Below are 14148 nucleotides of genomic sequence, written 5' to 3'. Positions count from 1 at the left end.
ACCGGGTTCGATCTCACGCACGCACCTCTTACTTTTCGGAGTTATATGCGTTTTTAATTTAAGCAATTATAATATCACTTGCTTCTTCAGTGACGGAAAACATCGTGAGGAAACATGCACAAACATGAAACCCGAGAGTTTTTATTACTGTGAAACATTGATGATGATCAACAAATCCTTTAATTTCTGCAAAAATGAGTTATTTTTTGGAAACAATCGATACTTCTTAACATAATGAGGCAGTTTTTCAAAAATAGACATCGTTTCATCGTTTAGATTTGAGGCCTATCGCCTATTTGATTTTCCTATTTCTGTAGGTGTGTGAACATTAGAATCCGTGTTCGTATACATACTGCTGGGACAAACACTAACGAATGCAATTAACGAACCGTATAACCATGAATGAAAGTCCATAAACAAAGCCGGACCGAAATCACTTCACAGAGGTTTGGTCCATAGCTTTTGTTTTTCCCATAGAGCCAAGTTAACACAGCTTTGTCGACAGCTTATACTAACTTCACAAGTGTAAGGAAATATCTCAAAATCTTTATATTTGACAAGCTGTTACCGCAGTTTCATTTGCGAAAAAACCTAGTTAAAATTACTTTTCCCATGGAGCCAAGTTAACACAGCTTTGTCGACAGCTTATACTAACTTCACAAGTGTAAGGAAATATCTCAAAATCCTTATATTTGACAAGCTGTTACCGCAGTTTCATTTGCGAAAAAACCTAGTTAAAATTACTTTTCCCATGGAGCCAAGTTAACACAGCTTTGTCGACAGCTTATACTAACTTCACAAGTGTAAGGAAATATCTCAAAATCTTTATATTTGACAAGCTGCTACCGCGGTTTCATTTGCGAAAAAACCTAGTTAAAATTACTTTTCCCATGGAGCCAAGTTAACACAGCTTTGTCGACAGCTTATACTAACTTCACAAGTGTAAGGAAATATCTCAAAATCTTTATATTTGACAAGCTGTTACCGCAGTTTCATTTGCGAAAAAACCTAGTTAAAATTACCTTTCCCATGGAGCCAAGTTAACACAGCTTTGTCGACAGCTTATACTAACTTCACAAGTGTAAGGAAATATCTCAAAATCTTTATATTTGACAAGCTGCTACCGCGGTTTCATTTGCGAAAAAACCTAGTTAAAATTACTTTTCCCATTGAGCCAAGTTAACACAGCTTTGTCGACAGCTTATACTAACTTCACAAGTGTAAGGAAATATCTCAAAATCTTTATATTTGACAAGCTGCTACCGCGGTTTCATTTGCGAAAAAACCTAGGTAAAATTACTTTAAGTGCGGTATTTTACGTACATCACGCTATGATCAAGAGCCTTCCCCTGCCCACCCCCTCCTTACCTTTCCCCGTCTTGCACATCAAAATTCACGCGTAGTGCTTGATAATTGTTTTTTGAGGAGTTATTTTGAAATTATGATAAGATATTCAATTTGTTGAAACCCAATGAGACCAAAAGCAATTTCGTTTAAAATTAATCCCTATCCAAAGACAAGTTGTGTTTGGATAACGATTAGTATTCGATATGTTTATAAAACCCCCGTTGCAAATAATGCATCATTTTAAAACAAATTTGATGACAATAAGAATCTATCGCGGACTATTTTTTAGAACTTTGGAAGGGAAACAATTTCGTTGTACATGTTTTTTGCGTAACTTTTACCGTTTAAGCAGCACTCGTAACGGAATATTTTTTCCCGTTTTTCCAATATTTTTGACTGATGCTCGACCGTTCCTATAGGAAGTAGCGTGATGTTAATTAGTCGTAATTATTTGTAGTAGTAATAAGATTTTTGGGGCATAGTTCGCTCGGGGAATTATTATCGCCATGTTTATTTCTGCCGCTAAGCAGCATTGTTGAATGGCGTGGTAGCCAGTGTAATTACGGCCTGCCACCACAGTAATGACGCCTCCAATCCACCAATTCACACTGGGGTCCTTCAATCCGCACTGGGGTCCAGCAATCCGCATTGGGGTTCACCAATCCGAACTGTGCCAGCGTGGTGGACTACGGCCTTAACCTCTTCTGGGAGGAGACCCGTTTGCTGTAGTGGGCCAGTAATGGGTCAATATGATGAGGCTTAACGCCTAGGCCTGAAATTAATGGACACAGTGCCGCATGTTGCAGGACGTGCTCCTTGCATGCCTTATGAAATGAATAATTATAAAAAAGCCTACTAATATTATAAATAGGAACGTTGCTGCATGACTACCCAACGAAGTCATTTAAAAAAAAATTGTAAGTAAGTAATATGAATAATTAACAAAATAGCATGGGTTAGGTTGATTATCTTACTTCAAAATCCCAACAACCTTAGCATAAAGAGATAATAACGTAATTGCGCATTATATATTTTCTTTAGAATAACGATTTTTTCCAGATAAAAATAGCATAAGTCTCTCTTCGTTCCTTATTGCAAGAAATCATGTCCACTTATTTTTCCGTTGCTGCGCGTTCTAAGGAAACAGAAGGAGTATTAGCAAACATACATATGAATTTATAATACTAAACAGTGTCCTTTATATTGGCAAGAAACTTTTGAGTTCCATAGGAGTCCTTCGCTTTTCTGAGATGAAAGTGTTCTTACCCGGCTTGCAGGATGCAAGCTATCATGAGCTAAATTTATCGAGTTCGGTTACAATTTCTTTTTTGATTTTGTTACAATGGATACAAGCGTGGTGGATAAGGCCTTAACTTTTTCTTTCCACTGTGGGAGGAGACCCGTGTCCTGTAGTTGGCCGGTAATGGGTTTATCTAAATATAATGTAGCAAACATTATATCTTCAAAAGTGAGTTCATAACATTAAAAAGGATCGGTATGGATAACATGCATAAGAGACAAAATCCCAGGCTGAAGAAAAAGTCAAGGACATAGGAAAAATACTGGCTACACAGCGGGAGTTCCCAGCACTTAGTATTTTTATTTGATAGGTATTTAATAGTGGAATGTATGTGGATAATATCGTTGACTATTTTTCAACCTGTCAATTACCTATGTCGACTTAATTAGATATGTAAATTACGTTTAAGTGCAACCTTAAGGAAAACCACACTTACCTCCCAGCATAGCAAAAAATAATTAAGAAATAATGCGTCGATTATAACTTTACAATACCACTTCAAACCATGATGAATGTGGCAGCTATAAGAAAATTCATACAAACAGAAACAATTTATCATGTTATTATAAAAAAATATCTAACTATTGTAACAAATAAAGTTACAAAATAAAAAACAGGTGGACAGATGGCATCAGGCGCGTCGCTGGGAGCCGCTGGAGGCAAGCGGCCCAGGTATATTGTGGAAGTCCGTACAAAAGACCTATGTCCAGCAGTGAACGTCAATTGGTTGAGGTGATGATGATGATAGTGAAATAAAAAACTTACAGTGATTCAACTTACACTAATAATCTGTTACAAAAGCTAATTGAATCAGCGTAAGTTAAAACACAAAAAAAAACCCGACTTTGTTGAACAACTAAAAAGTAAGAAATACATAACTTCTACAACATTCTTTACTAATATCGTCATCTGCATATCGTCTGCGAAAGGTACAGAAGTCATTTGTGGGCATACGCTTTTATAATATGATTCCTAAGGTAATTTTGGACCTACCAATGCATACATTTAAAGAATATGTTAAAACACATTTATTAAAGCGAGGTTACTATACAATTGATGAATTCTTAATGACAAGGTAGCTTGGAAGCATCCGGCTCCGCAAGAAAAATGAATGTTAAAATGTAAAATGTAAATTGTTGATGTAGGAAAAGAGCAACTGCTGAGTTTCTTGCCGGCTTCTTCTCGGTAGAATCTGCCTTCCGAAGCGGTTGTAGAGTCACTACAGACAGACTTGACGGTTCAAGAGTGCTTATATTAGGCCTACTTGAAATAAATGAATTTTGAATTTGAATTTGAATTTAATAAGAAGAAGAAGTTTCCTTGGAATTAAAAATAGCCGATGTTACTCACAGTCCTTTCATTTAACTCTATGTTAAAAATCAAGTTTATTGGTTGCTTAGTTAGGGCGTGAAGTAAGGAAAAACCAACTATGATATTAGTTATTTTCTCATATTTATTACTAGATACATCTATAGGTAAAGCATAAAATATGACTTTACTTTTTCTTATCAAAGTAATAATAAATAAATAAATAAATATACTACGATAATACACATCGCCATCTAGCCCCAAAGTAAGCGTAGCTTAATGTGTTGTGGGTACTAAGATGACTGATGAATTATTTTTATGAATAACATACATAAATACTTAGAATTTACACATAAACACCCAGACACTGAAAAACATTCATGCTCATCACACAAACATTTTCCAGTAGTGGGAATTGAACCCACGGCCTTGGGCTCAGTAAGCTGGGTCGCTGCAAACTGCGCAAATCGGCCGTCAGTACGAATTGTATCATATTTATTTGAATGTTGTTAAACGAGTATGTCCAATTGTTTGACGCCCTACTGACGTTCGGCAATTGAAAGCTATTTTTGTTATTTACCCAACCTTAGATCTAAGATGGCTACATCTATACTAATATGAAAAAGAGATAAAGTTTGTGAGGTTGTGAATTTGTGACACTGTCGGGGGTAATCTTTTGATCTACTGAACCAATTGGCCGATGACCGAAAAATTCATTCGCCAATATTTGTGAGTGCCCTAGGTTATATATTACCCTTTAAACTGAAAAAAAAAACATTTCGTGTTAGTCGTATTTGCAAAGTAAGTCGAAGAAGAAACGTTCGAACGAAAAAATGTCTTACGAAGGCTGCCTTAACAATAAGACATCTATGACTGAATTCTATAGAAAAGTTGTAGAGCTTGATAATGCCTCGAAACAAGTCTGCAATAGCATATGTATAACTTATATATGTTTAAGTAAAAAAAAGTAGTTTTTTAAATTTAATAAATCTTTAGGACATTAGGTATTAAAAACAAAAGACTTTTCCCTTTTACTGCATATAAACTGGCCGAATGGTTAAAGAGATAATACGACCCGCGACCATGTCGTAATTCTTTGAGTAATATTAATATTAATTCTAGGTTTTTTTATAGGTTCAACATGTCAATCTTTTTAGAAATAATCTACTTTGGGTTATATCGGGTTGGAACTCTAGAAGGGCCCTTTAATATTTTTGTACCAAATAACATATTGAATAGAAGCAGGCGTTACTTTGCGGAGTTCCATGATATATTCCATATGATGAAAATTAAAATTAATTTGCTATACTTCGCGAAAAGCAGGAGAATCTGTATCTGTAATTGAAAATTTCTTAAATTTTTATACTCCACAACAAACATTGTTAACTATTATTCAATGCAAAGTCAACATCTCCTGAGGATGTTCCGGTGTCGGACCGAAACGTTCGTAACATTGCCGAAGATTTATTTGGTGTGGAAAATAAAGATTAAAGAGATTATAAATTAAAACAAACAGATTCTCTTGCTTTATGAAGAGTACAGAAATTTTAGCTTCATTTTCATAAAAAAGATTGTATCTAATTTACTATAAAGATAAATTCTGAACAATTAAAATTAACATCGTTTAATTTCAATCATATTCATTTCATTCACTCATTTGTAACCTTGTAATATAGCTAAATTGACATACACGTTTTAAAGATATAACCCTATTTTAGAAGTCAGGAAATAAATCATAGCACTCAGTAATAAACGAACACATTCACAATTTCAGCATGAGTAACAATGTTTAAGGCCCAATGAAGTGGGCATGGGTGAGCTGTAATATTATGCATGCTTGTTGTTGCAAAACTGCAAAAAAGATCCTTTTTGAGAGATTCCGATGCTTGCGATGTGTGAACGGTGAACGTTACGCCAAAACGACGAAAGAATGTCGGAATTGTCTGAAATAAAATGAAATGAAATGAAATGAAATGAAAATGCACTTCATTGTACCTACACCCAACAGAACGAAACAACAAATATAAAACACAAGTAGTCTTTAAAATTCTAAAAAAACAGTAGGTTGACTCATACGCGGGCGAAGCCGCGAGGATCCGCTAGTCTTTATCTATTTTCATAATCAATATTCCATTTCATTTCCATTACATTACCTTTCTTACGTAAGTATCAATTCGTACGATGTGTTTTCATCTTTGAATACAAAAATTTATATTTTAGTATTCAATATTTATTGCCTTGCCTTCTTTTAAAATGTATCGATTTGTATGAAGTGCTTACAGTGTCGGACAGAATATATAATAGTATGAATGTAATATACTTAATAAAGCCCCAAAGAAAGTAAGCGTAGCTTGTGTTAAGGGTACTAAGTTGACTGATAAATATTTTTTTATGAATAATATACATAAATACTTATATTAAAGAGATAGATAACCATCACAAAAACAGTTTCCATTTGTGGGAATCGAACCCACTGCCTTTGACTCGGAAAACAAGGTTGCTGCCCACGGTGAAAATCGGCCGCCAAAACTGAGATATTGATAATCGGAAAAGAGCAAATGCCGAATTTCTTGCCGGCTTCTTCTCAGTAGAAATTTCCTCCCGAAGCGGCGCGGTGGTAGATTCACTACAGGTCAGCTTTCAGGTCAAAGTTAATGTAATATATATCAATTGCCCCAGAGTAGTAGACAAATGAGTAGTTTAACTCACAAATGTTAGTTTAGATATGAGTTCAATACAACAATATGCTGAGGGCAGACTTGGGGAAACCGCGGCGCTTCAGCACGTCAGATATGTTTGCGGATACTCGCGGGGTGGATTTCTACCCAACTATGCGCAAACGCGCTCCGTCCATGATGAGATGACATTCGAGTAGCACTAACGACCTCCTAGGCTCATTGGCTTGCAGACTAGACTGTCCTTTCTGGTGAACTTGGAACAATGCTCATGTTAGCGCTAATGGGGGCAAGTAGTTTTTTAAAAATAGTTTTAAGTATTAGTGATAGGAACTAACATAGGTTTTAGTTAAAATTGTTACTAACAAATTATGGAATTTATTAAAAAAAAAAAAATTCTTACTATTATTTTAACTCTAACTCTATTTAGCGTATGTTTATATTTTACTGCTGGAGAGTTTGTTTGAACGTGCTAATATACCAGTTGGATTTTAAAAACTCTTTTGCTTTTGATAGCCTGAATTTTGAGAAAAAAGTAAACAATATCTTGATCAGTCAAATTTATTTTTAGAGAAAACCTACTGAAAGTCCTCCATAACTCTACCAATCCGCACTTGGATATAGACTAATAAAATTTTAGACTACAAAAGCTGCTATGGCGACTTAACTGTGATAGTTAGATACATATATTCCTTCGTGGACTTTTTTACAGGTGATAATGAGTAACATAAATAGTTTTCTTAGCGCACGCCAAGTAATGAATTTTATAAGAAAAATTCTGCTACTCTGGGTTACATTTTTGCAATTTCTTTAAGGATCTCTAATTTTATTGAAAAAAATTATAACTAATGTTACTTCATGATAGTTTAACTTGGTTTTAGCGAAGAAATGGTTAAAATCGGTCCAGTACTTTCGAAGCCTATTGGTAATATAAGTATAGACATAGATACCGCAGACAAATACTTGCTATGAACTATAATCATTACCTAGTACTTGACTGGATTAATTACCACGTGACCGGTCGACCTCGGAAGCCGATGCAGGAACACTCGATTGTTCAAGCTATATTGAACTTCACTATTAGCGAGTATAACTTTTGGATCTTAACCAATTAATCAAGATATATCAAGATAAAAGATGTTAAAGTATTAATTACTGTCATTGAGATAATAAATCATTGTAACCAAATGTAATTACACTATAATAATTTACATTAAAACTGTCATGGCTGTAAACACATTTGACCAAATAGCATATCAAGTAATAAAATCAAAGTTAAATATCTCACTAACATCTTGTCCTTTTAACATAGTCCTAACCCTTTTATCTGCATTTACTGATTATGGTGTGCGAATAAAGTCAAAAATATATTCAAGTAGGGCACTGGATGGATCGAATGATGTGAACATTAAATTAAAAATGTGGACATGGTAGTCAGATGACGATCATATACTTAAAACTAAAGCAACGAGGGTTCAAAACGCACCCCGGTTGAACCAAAGCTTTTTTATCGCTTACGTAATCCTTTATGCTATAATAGGACTTTTCTTTAAGCTTACTCTCTATACTTACTCTGAACTTTTTAAGAGACATCTCATTCGGAATACAGTTTAGATAAACAATAATAATACCCATACCTAACAGCAAGTGTATAATGCACAGCAAGCGAAAATTTGGATATTGGATAGAAGCAGGCGTTACTTTGCGGAAATCCATGATATATTATGAAAATTAAGCTTAATTTGCTATACTCCGCGAAAAGCAGGAGAATCTGTGTAGTGTAATTTATAATTTCTTCAATACTTATACTCCACACCAAACAGATCTTCGGCAATATAGGGTATATTGCCACTTTTAGCACTGCCAGACAATTAACTTAACAAATTTAATTTACTTAACAATTATTCAATGTAAAGTCAACATCTCCTGAGGATGCTCCGGTTTCGGAGCGAAATGTGCGTAGAGGGTATATTGCCGAAGATCTGTTTGGTGTGGAGTATAAGTATTGAAGAAATTATAAATTACAGCACACATATTCTCCAGCTTTTCGCGGAGTATAGCAAATTAAGCTTAATTTTGATAATGATAAGCTAAAATTTGCCTATTAAAGGAAGCCTATTTAATGCACTCATTAAATAGGCTTGCTTTAATAAACAAATTTTCGCTTGCTGTGAGTCATCGACTTAATTTGCTAATTATTTTACATTCTATTATATTTTTATATCATTATAATATGTAATTATACTCCACAAACAGCAGGAGAATTTTTACGGTGCAATTTATAATTGCTTTAATATTTATACTCCACACCAAACAGATCTTGGAACATGTAGCGGAGGAAACGGGTGTAGAGAGACACCCGTTTCGCTCCGACATAGGCAGGATGATAACTTATCTCTCGACAGGCTTGCGACAGGCGTACATCTTGCGATCTTTGCTATCAAACGTACCTTTTGTATTTATATGTATGCAAAAGTGACGTGAGTGTGTCCAGTAAATAGCTAAGATCGCGAGATTTACGCCTGTTGCAAGCCTGTTGTGAGATACGTAATCAGCCAGCCGAGCTTCTATCCAATGTAAAGCGAAAAATTTTTGTATTAAATACGTTTTACTTTAACATAGTTTTAAAATAGTATTCATCTCACTAACATATTTGATCTTTATCGTTTGGAAATCACGAAACGAGAATAACTCTATTTCAGATATATCTGACCTTTCTCATTCGAGGAGGGTCGTGAATATTTTTAGATTGATTCGCAAGTCTGCTTTAAAATATCTTCACTTATAATAATAAAATTTAAACGGGTCAAATTCGGTGCATTGAAAATATATAAAAAAAATTTTTTGGAGGGCATTCTATAATCAATACTGAACCGAGAGGGGTTGAAAGTGTTTGAAAATTTTACACCATAACTCCATCAAATGTTAACGAATAATTCTTTTTGTACTGAATAGTTTATAATATTAGCATAGTGAGTTCCAAATTTCGTTTAGATCGGATGAACATAATTGAAGAAAGACGACAGAACTCCTCCTCCTCCGGGTCAACGTTGCGTGCCTAACGCAATCGACTAATATGTAATGCTACTGTTAAACCACACATTATTAATGCGTCGCTTATACGCAATCCAAAGTATTTTTAATAGCGCAAAACAGTAGCAGATCCACGGGACAGGCATTTGTGATTGACAATGTTTACGTGATTAAATGTTTGAATGTGTGGTGATTGGTGATTAAACCTCCAAGAGCAAGGACAGATATACTCGTATAAGTTGTTCAATTAAATATGTTGAAATACTTCTTTATATTATTGGTTTGTAGCGGTTCCGTATAGGTGTGAACTATGAAGCAGTGCGCTGTGTCCAGTAATTTACACGGGTGTAGTCGAAAGCTATAGCTTATGTTAAATATGTCTCTTATTTTAACTAGTTCGAGTGTGGTATATAATTTTATGATTTGGTACTTAGTTTTTGTGCTTAAAGCTAATCTCAAAGTGACTCAGAACTGATTAAATGCAGATAGTTAAGTTGTTACTAATACGCAAAGCTACCAATGCATTTGCGCTGAAACTCGATTAAGAGCTTTGGAAGTCGAAATACTTGCCACTTTCTAACCTTCGAACTGATTTGACCCAAACATAACGTCACCATCTAAATGTTATGCAGCAAAATAGCACAAACAAATAATTAAACCTTACTTATAATATAAATACGAAAGATTTTTTTTGATGTTTGTTTGTGCTTCCTTCACTCCTAAGCTACAAATCGACTAGTGTTTTGAGACAGAATTGGTTAAAAACACGAGCAGCACCCTCATCCAGGCTCCTTTTGGACTTTAAGTATGACGTCAGGGAAAATTAATAATTATTAGGAACACGACAGGTACGTGAAAATCTATGCAAAAAGAGCGTTCGTACTAGAACTCCGACTTATCTAAATATTTTATCCACCGCCTTTGTAAAAACAGGCCGTTGGGCTACTTTGATTATTAATAGCTCAAGGACAGCTACAGTCTTTATACCGATCTGTATAAAACCGGACCAGAATGGAAAAGTCCCTGAGTTTCATGGATAGCAAGAGCAAGTATCACTTTTACGCGTCTTTTCGCAAATTCCTTATTCCATCTTAGCGTGTCCAATCTAATTCAATTCTCCCTGATTCCATATACCTGAAGTTTATCAGTGTCAAAGATTGATAGTAGATATTGTTAAGTGTAGAATTAGGTCCAAATTCGGGATGTGAAACCTGTAGATAGGTAACTTTGCATACTCAATAAGGTCAAATGGTACTTCATGTCTGAACCGTTTCTTACCTTCTTGGTACCAAGATCAATTTTAGTCGCATACAGTGCGGTAACTTTTTTTGGTTAATATAAGTACTTAAACCGCCCATTTTCCTAGTTGCGGGTTCCTGAGCAGGGTACAGCAACTTTGCATTTCATACAAAACCGTACAGAAACGAGCATCACGTGTTGGTGTCAAAATGTTTACTATCGTTTCAGCAATTGTGGTAGGCATAAAAACTTTAAAAAAAACTTTAGCTTACTCTAGCTGCAGTGAAGGCATCTAATAGAGAACTGGCTGTTATTGCTTTTACGTTAGGTTACGTAACGGTAACATTATTTCTTTTTAATTAAGAACCAAAAAAAAATAAGTTCGCCTGCGTAGATGAATTTGTAGCGCTATTAAACACATGTGCTCTCAATGCGTGCTGCGGCGTCACGGTGGATGCATCACGAATATTGGTTGACATTTCCTTTGAAAATACCGACGGAGAACAGCCAACTTTCAACGTTCGACGAACAGTTATGTGGACCAGTGTTGGGGTTAACTTGAGGATCCAAGCATAATCAGTTGACAATACGGCTTGGCAGGTATGGTGATCAACACGTGATGAATTTAATAAAAACCAATTTAAAACCAATTCATTATTCAATAGAAACAGGTGCTACTTACTAGCAGTCGATATATAACGTCACCACTTCACCTTCAGAAGGTCTGAACTGGTGTTGATGCAGCTTAAAGATTTTACAACTTTTACTTCGGATAAACACCCCTACTATTATTTATGGGGTTAAAATAGGGGTTGAAAGACTGTATTACAGTACCGGTTTGACATATAATAAGCGTTCGTTGCAACTCATTCCCTTATACCGGACGTCAAAGTTTACAATTCATTAATTTAAATTGTAGATTACAGAGCACAAACAATACAATCAAAGTCTTGCGTCGAACACATGTAAGTAGTTTTGTTTGTTGACTTTGTTTTTATTTATAAATATTTGACTTCTCAATAAGTCTTGAAGGCCTCCAAGAAAATCACATAAAAAATGGACTTGGCGAGTACCTTTGATGATATTGACTGTATTCTAACCAACCGACCAAAGCACGGGCTTGGCTTTGACATTGTCAATTTCAACATTGACCATCGTATGAGACATTGTAGGTTAGACTTACAAGTGCAGAAGAATAGGTCAGAAAAATAAATTAGGAGCTTGCTGCAGTTTGCTTAGGAATTTTTTAAGACCTCCTTGGCGCAGCAGCGAAGGTTTGATGTGGGGGACAGAAGTTCTGTCCGCTATCTCCAATAATATTGACCAGATTTTAACGAAAATTGGACAATTATACTATTTCCGTTCCATTAAAAAAAAAATTGTCGAAATCAGTTTCAATTTGACGGAGTTATGTTAAAAAATATTAAATTTACAGGAATCATGAAGTTTTATTATAAGTATAGATTCGTCATAATCATCATTATCAACATATCAATCGATTGCCCACTAAAGTCTTTTCCTGAAGTGACAATTCTCCAGAACTCTCAGGCATCCAGGTTTCCTCACGATGAATTCCTCGTAATCCTGATTTACGGATGTATTATTTCTTTTCTATTTTTATATACCATAAAAACAAAAATGTAAAAAAGTGCTTGACTCAGACTCACGTAAATAAGTAACCGACCTATAATATCACAGGATGTATTTGTAGAAAACTTTATATTTATGTCGTTAAAATATTGATCTCTAGGTGAAAAACTAAGGAATCAGATCTGCAGACTATGGTTAATCTGATCGAAAATATTTTCCTTGAACTATGTTGAGCGCAAAATTCAATTCACATAATCTTTAAAAGCAAGGAGGAAAAGGCCTTCTCGCGAAATTGAAATGTTTTCACCGTAAAAAGAAGATAATAATATTTTTTTTGTTCTACTAGACTAACTAAATTGCTAAATGGTAGTTTACTCGTCTAAGATATTTATTAGTAGACCATATTTAATAGATGGATCTAATTTGTTAATTGGTAAACCTTAAATAGGCTTTAGTACTAATAAAATAAATGGATAACGGCTGTTTATTTATTTTTTAAACCTTGGCGTTGTTTTTCTGAGCAAATGTGAAATAATTAATAGCTTTTGTTACCCCATTACACGTCGTTTTAGCTTAACTGATAATGGTGTTATTTCGCATGAATTGCAATAAGTTCGCATACGAAGTTTAAATTGCTTGGAAGAAAAGAAGCTTGGAATAGAAAAAAGTCCATACAGGCTACAAAGCCCGGGAAAATTAACGCTTCTCGTGGGAATTTTTCAATAACTGAAATTAATGCGGATATAGTCATATAACATCAGCTAGGTATAAATAAGAAACTCATTTGAATGGTGTAAGTTTATTGTCTTCCGTTACTTTTTATAATATAACTAATCTTTTACTCTGACATATCTATATATATAAAATTAAAATTTTAGCATGATATATAGTACGCATCTGGGTTTGTTCTTATCTATTTGTCTCAACCATTAAATCACAATGTGTCACAGCGAAGCGTAGCAGGGTATAACTGAAATAATGTAATCTTGCTAACTAACTGCATACCGAGTTACATATCTCATACATCTGCAAATAAATACATTCGGTACTGTAGGTACTATATAATGGTATGGCAATTAGACGAGAACCCTACACGTGGCCTGACACGTGCTTGACCGGTTTTTTATAAAGGCATTGAATACGGAACAGCTATCAAGCGATTGGTCAATTAAACATGCAAAGAAAATTTATTTTAACAACGGACTCAAATTGCCGACAATCTAGGCAAATTGTTTGAATGCGAATCCTTAATTAAATTTGTTCAAGGAGGTTACTTAAACAATCCACAAACAGGCACTATAAGCACAAAGTTTGCACAGTACATTTAAAAGCAATAATGAGGTAATAATGGCAGTGAAGTTCCTGCGAGTCTATTAACTGAGACTGGACGAGTAATTAAGAGAGAAACAATCTTCATGTAAACAGTAAACGGAGGACGTTGGGAAAGTGAACATTTCCAAACGAAAACAACTTTATATATAAAAATGTAGTTTTTCTCTTGTAATGTATTTCATATCACTATTATGTAGTTAGCTTAGGTTAGGTGTCAAAATATAGTTGACGCTTTCTCCTGACCCAGCCATAGCCGTGGTTTTAGCCGATACGAGTCCGATATAACCAGGCAGTGCGGTGCTATGAGACTTTCCTCAAGAAAAA

Source organism: Pararge aegeria, chromosome 9, assembly GCF_905163445.1.
Source record: "Pararge aegeria chromosome 9, ilParAegt1.1, whole genome shotgun sequence".
NCBI lineage: Eukaryota > Metazoa > Arthropoda > Insecta > Lepidoptera > Nymphalidae > Pararge > Pararge aegeria.
This window is presented reverse-complemented; position numbering follows the sequence as displayed.